We start from the raw sequence: 18925 nt of genomic DNA, 5'->3' as shown, positions 1-18925 counted from the left end.
AGAAGGAAAACAATTAATATTTTCCATTTACTAATTCTACCAACTAGGAAATAAATAAAATCCAAAATATAACTTTCTTAGCCACCAAGTCATATATTCTACTGCATCAATAAATTAGTAGTTTATCTTATCATTCATTATCTAATTTGCTAAGTTGTCAATATTTATATATTTTCTATTAGATTTTATAGGAATGCAGAGTTTGATGTGTGTGCAAAACCTTAATAAAAAGTTATATTACTCTTAGTTTTCATATATTACTCTTAGTTTTCATTATCTTAGGTATTTTACCAGAAATTAAATCTCTCTCTACTGTAGCTGTTGGTATCCTTCTCCACACCTCTCTCCATTTGAGTCCGAAAGATATTCAATCTCTTTATTCGAGTGCGCTCTCTTTCGTTGCGCCATTGTTGTTCTTTGCCTTCTCTTTCACCGGTCAGCATCTCATCTTTATCTTGTCTTGAATCATAAAAAATATTACCTATCCTACTAATTAATTTAGGCTTTTGTATTTTTTTTTGCACAAGAGTTTCCTTGCTAATTAATGTTCTATGCATATTTGAATTCTAGAAGCTCAATCTGAAATCAACCATAATTCATTTGCGCTATAGTCTAAATTTTTCTCTCTAAATTTTTTAGAGCCACCAGAATTTTTGTTCAAGGAAAACGGAGAAATTTGACTAAACAAAATTACTAGAATTATACATGAAACACATCCTAACATACATTGCTTTTGTGGTCCTCATAAGTTCAAAAATAAATAGGCAAACGGAACAATGTCTATTGTGCTTAATGAGATGATAATTATGTCATTTTAGTGTTTTTGTTATGGAATGCACACAAGTAGATTTTGTGCACATAGTGTGCTAATGAATTTCATATCTGTTGGTTGATTTATTTGAACATGACTAATCTTGCAACATAAAGATGATTACATATTCTTTTTTGGTTATTTTACAATCCATTTTCTAATTTACTAAGTTATCTATATTTATATTAATATATATATATAGGCTTGGTGGAATATATTAAAACAATATGGATAGAAGTTGGATGACAAAGTCAAGAATCACAACGGAATACCAAAATGGACTTGAATATTTTTTGGACTATGCTTTTCGCAATGCAAGCATGAATTATAAGATATTATGTCCATGCAAACGTTGTGGGATCAGTATATCCGTGAGTAGAGATGAGGCATTTGAACATTTGAAGGTCAACAGATTTATTCCAGGGTACACCCAATGGATAGCTCATGGAGAACTTCCTAGTAGTCGCTCATCTAGGTGTGACAATCAACATAATACTTTGGGTGATGATGATATGCAAGGTAAAGTTCATGATGCCTTTGGAGTTCCAAATGAAGATGGATATACCGAAGAACATACAAGATCTCAAATGGATGCAGAAATTGCTAATGGAGAAGCAAGAGAATTTTATAAGTTGATTGATGGTTCACAACAACCATTGTTTGAAGGATGTGATAAATTCCCAAAACTATCATTCATAATCCGTTTGTTGCACTTAAAGTGTATTGGGAGTTTGAACAATAAAGTATTTGATATGCTTTTGGAATTATTGAGAGAAGCTTTTCCAGATGCCATGATTGATCAACCAAAGTCTTACTATGAAGCCGAAAAATTGATGCAAGAACTAGGACTTGGTTATCAAAAAATTGACGCTTGTCAAAATGATTGCACTTTGTATTGGGGGCAAATGAAAGGCGAATCTCATGTGACACATGTCATCAGCTAAGATGGCGTACTTCAGATGCAGATCCCACAGGTGAGAAAAGAAAGATTGCTCAAAAGGTATTCTGGTATTTTCCACTCAAACCGAGGTTGCAAGATTGTTAATGTCTACAAAGACGACATCTCACATGAGATGGCATGCTGAAATTCGTATGAAGGATGGGTATATGAGACACCCTGCCGATTCCCCAGCATCGAACACATTTGATACCTTGCATCCTGGTTTTGCTCAGGAATCTCGCAATGTTCGATTGGGATTGGCATCAGATGGAACTAATACCATAAAAAATATTAGTGTGTCACACATCACATGGCCTTGTCATATTATTTCCCTATAATCTTCCTGCATGGATGTGCATGAAAGAGCCTTATCTTATGTTATCGCTATTGATTCCAGGTCCATCACCCCCTGGGAATAATATTGATATTTATTTGCAACCGCTAATTGCAAATCTAAAGGATTTGTGGGAAGCAGGAGTTGAAACATACGATGCCTCATAAAAGAAACTTCCTATTACGCGCTTCATTGTTATGGACAATTAGTGATTTTCCAGGATATGCATATTTTTCTGGATGGATGGAGTACCCAAGGTGAATTTGCATGCCCAGTTTGTAACAAAGAAACACATTCTCTTAGATTGAAACACGGCGGGAAGTATTGCTACATGGGGCATCAAAGATTTCTCCCTAAAGAACATGAGTTTCGGAAGAATAGATGATTCGTTGATGGCACGGTTGAGTATGGAGAAGCACCACATTGACAATCTGGTAATTGATGGGGTTTGGTGCCCCTTGCACAGCGGAAGACTTGTACAAAACAAATAAATCAGATACAGATCTATTTGACCGATTATGCGATTAATCAATTCACATGTTAAACAAATAATTGCATGCTAGAACGCAAATAATTCATGCTTAGAAAATATAAATCCTAAACATGATTTCTACGGTTTAGAGTTACCGATTTGATTCTCCAAAGAATCGTCGATTGCTTGCGCCTTCTCCCCGTGATGATCTTCAATACTAGACCACAGATCTTCTGACTGGTTTCCGAACTTACTAGGACTCGAATAAAGAAGACAGAAAATTCCTCACGGAGGAGGAGCTGAAAATCTCACAGAGGAGAAAATAAAAGAAAAAAATCGTCCCTTTACGAAAGAGGAGAATGGACGCTATTTTCAATAAAATCATTGTCTTTTCTGTCTCCTTTATTCTCCTATTTATATTAAGTTCATATTGGTCTCAGTCAGGGATCTATGGAAGGTTTTGGATATGAGCTCATCCAATTAGCTTTTTACTAATTAAATTGAACTCCAATTTAATATAACTTTTAATTGGAATATTACGAGCAGCCAGTACAGAAATAATATTGCACTCCCCATCCAAATCTGAAAGTACAAGTAATCCGGGTTTCCGTTATTTATATTATTTATTTCCCGCGCTTAAGATATAAATGTCCATTAATTAATTAATGTCTGCTATGGACTTAATTAATTAACATCTTATTAATTCTAAGAGTGGACTTAGCAAGAAACACTTATTTATTATTCATAGAGTGATAAAACTCCAACTGGCCAGTTTTCTGAATAATAAATTGTTCGAGCTCCTCTTGAGAACATTATCAAACAAGACTGACCTCGCGCACGATTCAACATAATAGCAATCCTAGCACCACTATATATTAATCACCACTACCCAATATACCAGGATTATTGGGTTGCGAAAAACCCGCACCATTTGATAAGTCAAAGTAGTGTATAATCAATACCGTGTGCTCAATGCTAACGTATGTAGATTAAAAAATAGTATTTTATCAAGACCTAGTCTTTCAGTAGATAGCATAAAGACACATCTTGCTGTTAGATCCATTCAGTGCTATACCACACAAACGTCATCTTATTTCAGAAAGGCTTAGAAATAATCGGACTGACATTGCAACCTTTCACGATAGGTAGTCTAAGCCTATCTGGGTTGTGAAATTCTTCTTTTTCTTTTGCAAAACATTTCATAGAACCGACTGTCTTACCTTAAAGTGGACGTCACACACAACCAGTCTACTAAGCAAAAGACTTAGACTTTGCTTGCTTCTTATACATTTAAATGTTCATAAAACATCTTATAAATGCACAAGCAAACACAATGTAATAATATATTGATTCTATTCGTGCAAAACTACTCGAATAATACTAAATCGGGTTAAAAGTGGATTTTAGAGTTTTTCGTATACAAGCAAGATTCTATTCGCGCGAAACTTGCTCGAAACATGCTTTCAGTATACCAAACCTAACAATCTCCCAGTTATACTTAAAACATGCTTTCGAGTATACCCACTGCCAAAAACTCTCCCACTTATACACAAAGCAGGTCTTGGTACTTAGATATATCGAACCACCATTCAATGGATCATGTTTGAACATGTTGCCACAAAGGCATTTTATGTGAAAAATCTGCTTGGTTGTTCTTTGATCATATCTTTCCCACCAGAATGTCTTTGCTGCGTACTTGATCTTTAATTAATTTCATCTCTCTATGTGATTGCTTAGCTTTATTAGCTCGCGTGTCCCTTGAGTTAGCCTTCACTAGAGTAATCACAACCAAATTTAGTACTCATAGGCATACTCAAACTTTCGATTAAAGCTATTAGGAATATACTCCTAAGGTAAACAAATATTCTGGGGATGACTTACTCGATCACTGATTAGTCATAAAACTAAGTCAGCCCCCAAGGACATTACATGAATGACTGGTAAACTAGAGTATAGCAATTAGTCTTTCTCAAGCACTATGGTATACTCTTTACCTCAATCAAAGTCCTTTGCCATGGTTAATATGGTATACGCTTTTCATGCATAAGCACAACTAATATCAAACTTAGTACACATTATAGCATACATGAGACAACTATCTCCGAAACTAGTCTCATAATTCTTGATCTCATAAAGCGTCAAACGACACTTGACTAAAGACAAGACAATTTCATCTTGAAAGGTATAAACCTTTTCATGGAACTTCTAATGCTAAAATGTTCCAAGCAATGTGTAGATATAGGATTCCTAAGAGAATCTCAACATTCTTTCTAGCAATCTTAAAAGGAATTAGATGCTAAGAATGTAACTAGTTTCTCTTAAATTCTTTATCTTAAACTGGGCAGACAACCAGTTTCCTATTGGGGATAATCGCAGCGGAAAATGCAAAACAAATAAATCCACATAAGAATCTATTTAGGTGATTATGTGGGTCGATTCAATTTCATGCTTGAACATGTAGAGACATATAATTGCGCAATTAATCACATAATTTAATTTAAATTATGTTGTTGAATACTTACAACAATGATTCTCCAAAGAATCGAAGTGGCTTGCTACTTCTCCACGTGTAGATCTTGACGCTTGATTGTGAATGCAAGACCAAAGATCTTCTAACCTATGACCCTTAACTCTATAGATCTAAATTCCTTGTGGGAGGAATCTCTTAGAAATTATAAGAATCTTGAAGGAGAAGACAAGAAAGCCAAGTGTGGAGGCTAGGGTTTGTGATAACATATGTGTCTCCTCCTTACATTCTTATTTATAGAGTTTATGATGGGCTAGGTTAGGGATCTATGGGGCTTGGATTGGGCCTCCCCAATTGGACCTTCTTTACTAATTAAATTATAACCCATAACTTAATATAAGGCCAATGGAATATTTCTTGTGCCACTATAGAAGAAATATTGACCGCCCATCCAATCCGTGATTACAAGCAATCCGGGTTAACCTCTTTAATATATTATTTCCCCTGTCTAAGACTTTCTATATCCATTAATTAATTTGTAGTCTGCTATAGACTTTAAATTAATTAATATCTTTATTTCCAAGAGTTTGTCTAGTACGAGATGTATATTAAAAATATACTTTTCCTTTTCTATTTATTCTTGGATTAAATCCAAACCGGCCGGGTTTCCGAATAATAGAACTTCTCTCGAACACCTCTTGGGGATATAGTCAAACCGCGCAGGCACACGATTCAATGTAATAATAAAACTGACACCATTCTAGTTATTAATTACTACTACCCAAGATATCAGGAATATTGGGTTACGAAAAACCCGCACCTATTGATAAGTCAAAGCAGCGTATGATTAAATAACGTGTGTCCTATATTATTACAAAGATCAGGAAATATTAAATCTCCAAGACATCGTCTTACAGTAGATAGCAATAAAGACGTGTCTATACTTTAGATCCATTCAATGCTATACCACACCAGTGTCACTAGTCATTCTCAAGGTAAAGACGACTTTCGGATGGACACTGCAACCTTTCACGATAGGTAGCCAAAGCTTATCTAGGTTGTGAAAAAGTTTTACTTCTACAAGGTACCGGTTGGGCCACCTACTGTGATGACCTGTTCCACGACCCAACCTTCAATGTAGCAGACTTAGACTGATTTTACTTTCCGGCGTTTTAATTATATAATTTAATATATAATTAAATACGGTCAATACCCATTAAAGTAAAATACACAGTGTGAAGAAAACATTTATTATTCTCATTAAATGAAGAGTGTTTACAATATACAAGCAATTTATCAAATTCAAAAACTCGAAAAATGCTTTTTAGTATATATGTTCCAACATTTCCTACGCCAGATGTTAATCTTAGTTGTTTGCAACTTTTGTAGATTTCATCATCGCAGAGTACCAATAATATCATATATAATGCACTTTCAACTTCCTTGTGCTTACAACACTGTTAAGGACACAAGCCAAATTCCAAATATTTGACAATTTTGATAAAATACATATATTCTGATTTAGATGCTTGCCTAAGACCACAAAGGTCTATATAAGCTTCCAATAATGCGTTTCTTGCCCTTAATTACATATCCATTAGGATGTTCTAGTAGATGATTTCCTCAAGACTTCTATTTATAGAAGGCTGTCTTGACAATCATAATACATAGTACATTCTAATTTATGTAAGTTCTAATAGACAATATGATCGAATAAATCCTGGCACTATGATAGTGAGAAGATAATTCTCTTTGGGAATAACCAAATGTCATTGACTAACCATTTGACATCCACATTTACACTTGCAAAAATACTTGCTCCCAATGACTGACACAACCTGTAGGTAGTATTGCAAGTCTTGTAAAACATGTTGTCTATCTTGGAATCTCTCACCTTTTCAAAGATGATTATCCAAACTAACCAATGCTACATTGTAGTTAAATGGATTATGTTCAAGTTAATCTAAGACTGAGTCTTACGACACTCTTAGACCCATGAACTTGTTGTGTTCCATAGGAACGCTCCCACTACGACATGGTTCCTACAATCTTAGGTATTGAAGTTGATTTTATTAGTGCAAAAGATTCTAATGGTATAACTTCTTGGTAATGTGGAAAACCCGATGTCTCTCTCTTTATCTTGAGAGTTATCATGCCGTTAGGCTTGTAGTTCCTCTCTTGATCTTCATACAAGAATTCTATCTTTGAAGAGTACAGAATTTATAACCTTACATCATTTGGGACAACCTTAAAACATGCCTCAGTACTCAACTCCAATTTCTTGGACACTTTTCCAACACGTGTTGGAACAACATTACACCTTGAGATGTGCTAGACTAGAGACGCTCTAGTCCACAACTCGTGTTTTGTAGAAGGTACTGATGTTGGTAGTTTCTTTGACGTTATCCCATCAATGATAAGATTTTAATGAGTGCAACTCATCACTTAATCAAACTTGTCTTAGAGAGACTTCGATTCCTTCTTACATAACTATCCCATTCGTTAGATGAATGCTTGGATTCGTCAATGGAGATTAGACTCCCACTAACACTTTGCTCGTCTTTTTATGGTGTAAACCATTAAGACTTGCTAGTCTTTATTTGTCACACTTCTATAAGTATTCTGAATCAAATGATTCTAACTCATAGTGCATCAAACGGACATTCTTGACATTCAAGCTATTTAACAAACAAATTGTTAAAATCTTGATAGCCTAGATCAGTTTGAACAATAGCTAAGTATTTTCTTGGCCTTAAGACTAAGAGCCATAAATAATTTATCATTCATTATTTAAGAAGTTGATGTGTTTTTTAATACTCAACCTTGTTGCACTTATATTATTTTAATACTATGATGTCTTAAACATCAACCATAAAACAATAGTTCAACATTAATAGCTCCCACTGCAACAAAAGCCTAACTGGATCAAGATCTCTTACTTAGAAGTTGCATTATCATGTAAGTCACTGTCCTTCTCAAAAAGGTCAATCCAACTCACAAAACATCTTTTCTTGCTTTAAACAAACTTTGATGACAATTCAGGCTCTCCCATTTTCATATATATTCTTTTGTTCAAATGAACTAGGACTAAAGAAAAACGCAGCCTTTATGAATTCGTCATCTATCATGTTACTTTCCTCTACCAGTAATATAGCAACTATTATTTTGAAGATTTTCTACTTTTCAGTTAAACCTTGTTGCAGTCATTTCTTATTACTTTAGGCGATGACTTGTGTCAGAAACTATTTGAGCGATCAAAAGATCCTCAAAACATTCTGTAACTTTAAGATATTCCATCGAATCATCTTGACAGATTCTATTGATATCCATCATTCATTGTCATCAACCAGGACTTGTCGTGCTACTTAAAGGAAAATGGCTTGACCTTATTCCTCAAAGAACTTGTCAAGTACATGCATAATGCATTCCCGAACATTCTTTGTGGAATTATGTCGAGAAAATGGAGGACATGACTCATTGAGTATAAACTCTAAGCTTTCAGCGATGAGAATTTTATCCATTTTCGTTTTCGGTCTACCTAATTTAGGCGTTCGAGTTTACTTTCTTTAAATATTGAATGACATAATGAAGATTTGGCAAATAAACTTATTATCACATACTCATGCTCAATACATAATCGCAAATAACCACAAAACAATTATGTATCTTGCAACTGTAAAATTTAAATTTTGTACCCTCAAGCAGAGGTCAATACGCATTAAAATTTTAGCAATTTTACTGGTCACAACACCGACGAATAGTCCAGAGACCGCAGCACGGCATGGCCGCCAATTGTTGCCTAAGCTCGACCATCAGATTTAGCATTACAGAATCTTGTTTCTACAACACACTCCCATAACAATGCTCGTGTGCTGATAACAAAACCAAGCTATCTCATAAATTCTGTTTGGACTTCTGAAACTTGTAATTTCTTAGGATTATTGTCCCCACATCATGGGTGGCGATAATATTAGAAACTACTTTCTAGTTCATATTTGAGAAGTCTGCACTTATGAACTTGCTATTTCTTAGGATTATTGTCCCCACAGCATAGGTGACGATAATATTACAAACTAGCTTCATAAAGTTGCAAACCAACCGATGGAGACCGTATACAACGCACTTGTTGTAATCATCACTTAGATATTTTTATATGGCTTTTGCATAATTATCACATAAGCAGATAAAACAGATAATCCACTTAAAATAGATAAACACCAAATAAACAGATAAATCCATTTAATGCATGGCATTTAAACACACAGGATAATTATCGAAAATTATTTAATCTAGTCAAAGGAGAATCAATTAAATAATTCAGTTTTATCTCGGATAATCTTTATCGAAATCCATTTAGGATTTATCAAGATAGTGTAAACTATCCAAATCCATTTAGGATTATTCTAGATTTTATTTTGATAAAATCAAATCCTACAATTCAAGATAATGTTGATCTAGAATTATCATTTTTTAAATCGTACTAGGATATTACTAGATAGAAACAATCCCATCATAATCCATAAGATAAAAATAAAATCTTATCAACCAAAATTTATACAAATCTTAATTCTATATAGAATAGACATTCAGAATATATCAAACATTACTTAGGATTTCTTAGATAAATAAATTTATCTAAATCCAATTAAATAAGAATTTTCTTATATATCATTAACATCCTAATTTATCTGGGACATAAATACAAAAGATAAGGATAACTTGGATTAGTACTTATTTTAATCCATCTAGGATTTGTCTTAATAGAATTAAATCTATTCAAATCCATAGGGTAAAATAAATTAATATAAATGTTTATCCTAATTCATCTAGGATTTATCTTTCAATAAATTCATATAAATCCATAGAATAAGATAATATTATATTATAATTATTCAAATCTATCCAAGATGTATCTAGGAATAAATCCATATAAATCTATAAGATAAGAATTAAAATATTATATTATCACTATCCAAATCCATCTAGAATTTATCTATGGATAAATTCATATAAACTCATAGGATAAGAATAAAATAATATTATCATTATCTAAATCCAACTAGGATTTGTCTAGGGATGAATCCCCATTAATACATAGGATATAAATAAAAATTAGATTGTCATCATCCAAATTTAACTAGCATTCATCTAGGAATTAAATCCCTACAAATCCTAAAATAAGTATAAAATCTATAATTAATCCATGATATAATACAAAATCAAATCTTATATAATATATAAAATCCACAATATATATTCAAATCTTAATTCTAAATTAATCTTGAATTATTTCCAAAATTAATTCTAAGGGTTAGGAATAGCTAATCTAAATTTGGAAAGCGAAGTCACGGGCGAAACAAAGCGACATCATGCATAAGGAAACCCTAATCTTGCGTCTTCGTACTCCCACTGAACCGCAGCCGTTGCCGATGTTTCATCTCCGGCGTTGCTGCTGTTGCTGCGTCGTCGCTGCTGCGACGTCGCCTTCACAGCGGCTGTGACAACAGCTTCCTCCGAGCCCGGAAACTGCCCAAGAAGGGCTCCCACTCGAAAAGCTGTCGCCGCCGGAAACCTGCTGTCTCACGCAGACCTTCGCTGCTGCATCTCCGGCGCCGCGTCTACTTCGCCGCCGCCTTGCTGCTTCCACCACCGCATGATGGAGCTGCTGCTGCGTTGTTTCCAAAACTCCGACGCTGCTGTGGAGTAAACTCCACGACGTCGTAGCAATCAAATTACGTTGCAATTACTTAGCCAATTAATTACCTTATGATAAAAAAGGGGTAGCAAAACAAGAATTGGAACAAATCGCCACAAACAGGTATATATATTGCAACTAATTAGAACAAAGGTTACTCAATACGTAATGATCACGAATTTAGAAGAAGAGAATTAATTCTCCCAATTCGTTGAAATTAGACAGAAGTCAAATTCACGCAGCATACATGTTCTTTGTGCATCGACATGTTAATCTATACGAAAAATAACCACCGCGCAACGAAGAAAATCAAGCATTCAACAATTCACATAACATGAAATTAATCCACATAATCAGAACCAAAAATTGGCTCTGATACCAATTGATGGGGTTTGGTGCCCCTTGCACAACGGAAGACTTGTACAAAACAAATAAATCAGATACGGATCTATTTGACCGATTATGCGATTAATCAATTCACATGTTAAACAGATAATTTCATGCTAGAACGCAAATAATTCATGCTTAGAAAATATAAATCCTAAATATGATGTTATTTTAACTATAGTGGCACCCTAGTTGTAACATCCCGAATTTAGAACCCTAATTTTAGAGCCCTAGAATTAATTGTTGATGACGTGGAGTCGTGAATGCATTTAATGCATGTGATGCTATGGCCGAGTTGAGTCTAGGGTTTGCGTTGAAAGTTTGAAAAGTCAAACTTATTGATTTTATGATGTAGCATGTGACTTATTAAATTGTGTGATTTATGTGGTAAATTAATTGTTTAAGGGTGAGTGAGAATACTAGAGAAAATTTCCATAAATATTTGTCACCCAAATTCTTGAGATTTTCGACCCCCTTGACTTTTGAAGAAGAAATTCTATTTTTTCCGGATTTAATTTAATTCTTGGGATATTTATCCAAATTAAATCCAAGACCCAATTATTCCTTATTTTAATGGGAAAATCGACACCCCCTTATTTAATAGTGATTTTCGAAAATCACCATGTTGGGGAAGGAAATAATATTTTGCTTATTTTATTGGTTCCTTATTTGATCTCCTTCCATACCTAGAATTTAAAATATTCTATCAAATCTTTCCATACCTCAAGAGATCTTGTCATACCTTATTCTAGTTATTATTATAAAATCCATTTCCTTATTTAAAATGTAAACACACGCCTAGTCCATTCTCCATGGGAGGATTCTTTTATTTATTTATTTAATTTTGCTCCATGATATTTTATTCTACTCCGGAAAAATACCAAAACAAAATCTTGGCTATTTGGAAGGCCTAATTTTCGAAAATCATGGATCCTTGCCTTATTCTATTTTTGTTAATTCTTCTTCCCTACTCCATAATATTTAATTATTTAATTGTGGAGAATAAAATCCTACCATGTATTCTAAAGATCTTATTGGACTCTATAAATAAGAGCCAAGACCCCAACCCTAGTTCATTATTTTCGCCCCATCATATTTTCGTCCCCCTCTCTTCTTCTTCTTCATACTCTCTCAATTTTCATCTACTTTACTCCATTAATCTTGCATCCTTTGAGAAGAAATTGAAGTTTGATCCAAGAATTCTTGAAGAACCAAGTCTTTACTTACTTTCTACCGATCGTCTTTCTCAAAAAGGTATTCTTATGACTATCTTCTTCATTCTACTTGAATCCTCTTCTTTCTAACCGATTAATCGGCCTTCTTGAACCCTCATGCATCTTGGTTGAGTGAAATTGGGATATAAAGGGATGTGGGAATATGTTTCATGTGTGTGTGTGTGTGTGTCGTGTGTGTGTGTCATGTGTGTGTTGTGTTTGTGTAGAGTGTGTTTGATGGCTAAATATTATGGTACGATAGACATGATTTTTATTGATTAGTAATTATAAGATAAATCGCTTGGAAGAGGGAAAAACATCGAGACATGCATGAGTAAGAGTAGTGTTGAACCTAATTTGAGATATGTGTGCCTATGTGATTAAAAAGGTGAAACCTCAGTTGCGAAGCCGGATAACAAAGGAAAGAACATACTTGAAATCTAAGCAGTCGAGGTGGGCTTTATTCTTAAACTCTTTTACTTCTTGCAAAATATTGATTGGTGTTATAAGGGTGGTTTAACTGTTATGCCATACCTATGTTTGTTTTATTGTGATATTGTGCGCCTGAAGCCTAGTTTGTGAGTTCGCTCTATTGGGCTAAGGCAGTGGATATGTTATACGAATTCGGGTCTGAGTACGGGCCGCAAACCCTGCCAGGCTGTGTACACGAGGGGATCGTGAGCCGTCCTTGCTAGTCGGCCGGTCTCGTGGGCGAAAAGTGTGGCCACACTTTCGTCGCACCATGGATATGATTGTGGAATTTGATGAGAAAATGGGAGATATTTGATTGGCCAATCTATGAAAATATTTGGTGATACTCGATGATATTTTATTTTGATAATTTGTAAAACTCGAGATCACTTGGTAAGGGTGGCATAACTTATAAAATGTTTTGGCAATGAGCTCACTGAGTATTTCAAAATACTCAGCCCTGCATGTGTTTTCCTTATGTGCAGGTTGAATGATGACGAGCGGTGGCGGGTGTTGAGCAGATTAATTAATTAATATGGATATGTTGAACTTCAAGCGTAGTTGTGTCTTCATAAATAGCTATTCTTTCTCTTGGTCGTTTTCCGCTGAATCTTGATACTCTTTAGAATTTCTTTTGGGATAATTGCACCTTACCCATTTCTTGTGGTTTTTATCTTGGATATTTTCGTCGTACTCTTCAGATATTTTGATCGCCATTTATGATACCTTCCTTCTTCTTTTAAACTTCTAGGTTTAGTAGTTGTTTTAAATGCTCTGATGTTTCTTTTATTATTTTGGCCAACACTCGTTAAATGAAACCCTAGCCTATGTTTACTTCTCTAGAGTCGGTTTTGGGTAGCAGCCGCCGCATTTATTGTACCCTAGGAGGGCGGGCTGTTACAACGAGCCTATTTTAATTCATCCGAATGTAAATAAGTCATACTAACATGTTACGAAGATTTAACTTCGTCCAGAATATATTACTTCATTCTAGTAGGTTTTTACTTCATTCTAGTAGGTTTTTACTTCATTCCAGTAGGTTTTTACTTCATTCCAGTACGTAAATGTGGTTTCGCCATCGCGTGCCGTTCTTTCTCTCTACAATATCTATCACCACCGCCATGTCGCTAATATGGTTTAATAAACACATGGAATAATGTAATAAATTATTGGAATGAAGTATGTGTAGAAGCATTTGAAGTCCTACGGGAATGAAGTAAAAATCTTATCCAATGAAGTAAAAACGTTTCTAAATGAAGTAATAAACTCACATGAATAAATTACATTTTTAAATGTTAATCAAGCAAAAATCCACGTCAATGATTTTGAATGAAGCATATGTTGAATCATTTCAAAACCTATTGGAAGCAAGTAAATACATGTTGTAGTTTCAAGGTAGTACGTACAGAATGAAGTAATAAACCTATATAATGAAGTAAAATGGGCTTGTAATGAAGCCAAATTTTTTTTCACAGCAGCACATCTCATAAAAAAAACTAGATCTAATGGCCCAGATTTGTTCTCTAGTTCGGTCTTTAAAATTGGTTCGACATTGATCACAACTCTATATATATATATATATATATATATATGGTCTTGTTAGGTTGAGATTATTTACCTTAATTGAGAAATGAGATGCAATATGGGCCACTAATCCATAAGATTCATGAAATGTCAACAGCTAGCACATTATGTCAACACGGGGGTATAATTGTAATTTTATTAATAAAATGGAGGAAAACATAAAATTGTATTTCAAATCATTTTCTAATTTCGAAGACCTTCAAATCTGCAAATCTTCATACAGTTCACACAATTGTGCAAAATTGAAAACCTTCAAAATCTCGCTGAAAAATCTGCTGGTCTTCAAATTTCAATTCGTAGACCTTCAAAATCGAAGAGCAAAATCGAACAGTTTTCTGCAATGACAATCAAAGAGCAAAATAGAAGACAATCGGCTGAAGCGCCGATTGTAGCTAAAATCGGCTGAAGCAACGATCGAAGAGAATCGACATTCCAAATCGGCAGAGATCGTGAGAGATGAAGGCGGAGAAGTGGATTTGACTTGCGTTGTTTCTACATTTCTGTTCCGGTTCATCGATTGATACTTTCAGTTTTGGCTCGAACTTTCACTTTTTTTCTTCACTCAGGTTAGAGATTCGATTTTTTTTTCGTGTTATATGTCTTCTTTTTAATTATTTGTGTAGTCATTTTGATTTTGAACTGTCTGATGATTCTTGTGCAATGCCCTGATTTTCTGATGTTCAATTGTTGAGAATAAAGTCTGATCGTCTTTTCTCCTTTTTAATTAGTTTAATTTGTGTTCTGCTTTTTAGGTTTGTGTATGTGATTTTGTTGAAATGTTTTTAGCTGCTAGTGGAGTGGTGAGTCTCTACATTTACTTTTTTGACATTTCTTTTAAATTTTATAGGCGATCTGGTAGTAATTAGGAATCTTTCATTATGACCTGGTTCTTGAGGGCATTGGAAAATTTGAGGTTTATTTTGTCACTTAATTGAAATTTATTTTCACAGATTGTTTCAGGAAAGTGTTTGTTCTAGATATTTTAATTGGTAATAAATAGTGAAAGCTTGAATTTTTAAATTTTAAGTAATTGATTCAGGTTAAGAAATTGATTCAAATTTTAAGTATATTACTTCGATTTTAGTGAATTAAAACACATCTGCATTTGTTTTCTTATGAATTCGATTTCTTTTGAATTGTTTTGTTGATTAGTGATGGTAGAATCAGAAGAGATGGATTTGTTTAAATTTTTAAGATTATTGACATTTTATACAATAGCTATTGACATAGCTATAATAACAAACTGTATGATTGTTGAATAGCTGTTGACATAATTTTATTGACATAGTATATGCTTGTTTGAATAGCTGTTAGGATGGCTGTAGAAAACATATGTATGGTTGTAGTAGTAAGTCAATAGCTATTACTTTGATTTTAGTGTTTTAAAATATATGTGGATTTGTTTTCTTATGAATTCAATTTCTGATGATTATTTTGTTGATTAGCAATTGAAGAAGCGCAAGCTAATTAGACGGACGTGTTCAAGGCATCAACATGCAGCAAGTCATCTTGATATATTAATGTTCAAGTCATCTTGTGTTCTTAACTCTCTATCAGCTTCAACTGTCACCACATGCAGCAAGCCATGCTACATGTGATTCAGTTCAATTAATGATTAAGTTCATCCTCATCATCATAATCTATATTTCTACGTTTCAGTAACTACATTTCACAAGGGAGTAGAGAGTGGTTGGATGTTGCTAGCTCGACGTTGCTACTTTGCGCACTTCTCTTTGCAGCGATTGCAGTTATTAGCTTCTGTGAACTTCCCCAACAAGGTTCGTTTTAACTCGTTGCTTCATTTTTGTTAACTGTTTTTAGTAAACTAGGGTAGCTATATTGAGCTATATGTAAAAATATTTTAATTGCATTAGACGTTAAATCCTTGGTAGAAGTTTATGTATTGATGAATTTTTGTGATGATCAAAAAAATCCAGCTGATGTAAGTTTGTGCATATTAGGATAAAAAAAGCTAAGAAATCTAACAGGTTGTTCCTCTTGGCTTGCTGTTGGAAATTTGTAAAATTCATGAACATTTCAAAGTCTTTCAAATTTGAACATTTTTTTGATGAAGTAAGTACATCATTTTATTTACATATGTTTCTCTGAGTTGACATTAGATTATTCCTACAGTTTAGATACTAACATTGTAGAACTAATTTACAAGTAGTATGCAAAAGAAAGAAACAGAGAAAATATCCCTACATCGCCAGTTTCTGATCCTAAAGGGGTGAGCCAAATCTTGTCTTTTGTTATTTAGAACTAATTCAAATTAATTTGATATTAATTATAAATTACTAATTCAATAGGCTGCTAAAGAAGAAGAAGTAGAAGGAACAAAAGAGGACACAATGGGTGATGACTATAATGAATCAGCCTCTCACTGCCAGCTGCAGGCCCAACGGATGACACACAGGTTGAAACGAACAAAGAAAAGCAACAGGAGAAAGGGAAAGAGAAAGAAGAGAATATTGTTAAAATAACTAAAACTAAGATTAAATAGCATATTGTTTTTATAAAATGACTGAATTGTTGTTGACATGGCTTGAAAGTGTAGTTGACATTTGGTTATAATTGTTGTTGACATGACTTATAATTGTTGTTGACATGGTTCTATGTGTAGCTGACATGGCTTATAATTGTTGTTGACATGACTTATAATTGTTGTTAACACGGTTCTATGTGTAGTTGACATAGTATGTAATATAGTTGACATGGCTAGTACGTGTAGTTGATACAATATGTACCGTAGTTGACATGACTTGTATGTGTTGTTGACACGATATGCACCAGTTGACATAATTATATTAGTTGTTGACATGGTTAGTATATATAGTCGACATGATTTTTATTTGTAACTAACCTTAAAAACATTAATTATAATTGAGCATAATTAAATTATATGTTTAAGTAATCTTAAATTATATGACTACATCTCCATGTGTAAGTAATCTTAAATAATATAGTTGGATGGGTTTTAAAACTATTATTGTGGATTCTGAATTTTGAACTTAGTAGTTATATAAAATGTTAATCAGTTCAACAAATTGTATTGAAATGTCAACAACTTGGTTGAAATGTCAACAACCTATAACCAAATGTCAACAATTTATAACCAAATGTCAACAGCTTGTATAAAGTGTCAACAACTCAGAAAACAAATATTATAATTAATAAAGAAAATCATAAGATAGATGTCAATAGAGAACAAAATCAAATATCAATAACTAATAAGAAAATGTCAATAACTTTTAGTATATGTTAACAACTAAAAAACAACTCTGATTGTTGTTGACATGGCTTGTGATGGGGTTTGGAGCCCCTTGCACAGCGGAAGACTTGTACAAAATAAATAAATCAGACGTAGGATCTATTTGACCGATTATGCGATTAATCAATTCACATGTTAAACAGATAATTGCATGCTAGAACGCAAATAATTCGTGCTCAAAGAAAGTAAATCCTAAAACATGAATTATACGGTTTAGGGTTACCGATTTGATTCTCCAAAGAATCGTCGATTGCTTGCACCTTCTCCACGTGATGATCTTCAATACTAGACCACGGATCTTCTCTCTGGTTCCCGAACTGTATCTCGATATCAGGGTGGGCTGATCTTATCAAAATACTAGGACTCGAATAAAGAAGACAGAAGAAATCCTTTTGGGAAAAGGAGTAGAAATCGAAATCTCCTTCAGATGGTGGGGGCCGAATTTTTTTTGAAAATTTCAAGTATGAAAATTGTGTTACTTCTGTCTCCTTTATTCTCCTATTTATATTAAGTTCCTTTTGGGCCCAGACAGGGATCTATGGAAGGTTTTGGATATGGGCTCCCCCAATTAGCTTTTTACTAATTAAATTGAACCCACAATTTAATACAAGCTTATATTGGAATATTACGAGCAGCCACTACAGAAGTAATATTGAACTCTCCCCATCCAAATCCGAAATTACAAGTAATCCGGGTTTCCGTTATTTATTATTTATTTCCCGCGCTTAAGATATAAATGTCGATTAATTAATTAATTTCTGCTATGGACTTAATTAATTAATATCTTATTAATTCCAAGAGTGGACTTAGCAAGAAACATTTATTTATTATTCATAGAGTAATAAAACTCCAACTGGCCAGTTTTCCGAATAATAAAACCTTGTTCGAGCTCCTCTTGAGGACATTATCAAACGAGACTCACCTCGTGCACGATTCAACATAATAGCAATCCTAGCACCGCTATATATTAATCACCACTACCCAATATATCAGGATTATTGGGTTGCGAAAAACCCGCACCATTTGATAAGTCAAAGTAGTGCATAATGAATACCGTATGCTCAATGCTAACATATGTAGATTAAGAAAAAATATTTTATCAAGACCTAGTCTTTCAGTAGATAGCATAAAGACACGTCTTGCTGTTAGATCCGTTCAGTGCTATACCACACTAATGTCATCTTATTTCAGTAAGGCTTAGAAATATGTGGACTGGCATTGCAACCTTTCACGATAGGTAGCCAAAGCCTATCTAGGTTGTGAAATTCTTCTTTTTTCT

The 18925-nt window shown here is 33.9% G+C and overlaps 1 pseudogene; it reads left to right on the top strand.

The window, feature by feature from the left end:
- Window positions 1-1038: 1038 nt before the first annotated feature.
- Window positions 1039-2470, top strand: LOC148923174 (uncharacterized; annotated as a pseudogene).
- Window positions 2471-18925: the final 16455 nt, after the last annotated feature.

Source organism: Salvia hispanica, chromosome 6, assembly GCF_029641045.1.
Source record: "Salvia hispanica isolate PSC_SH4W2 chromosome 6, Shi_PSC_v1, whole genome shotgun sequence".
Lineage (NCBI taxonomy): Eukaryota > Viridiplantae > Streptophyta > Magnoliopsida > Lamiales > Lamiaceae > Salvia > Salvia hispanica.
The sequence above is the reverse complement of the archived record's forward strand: the minus strand, read 5'-3'. Positions and strand labels throughout refer to the sequence as shown.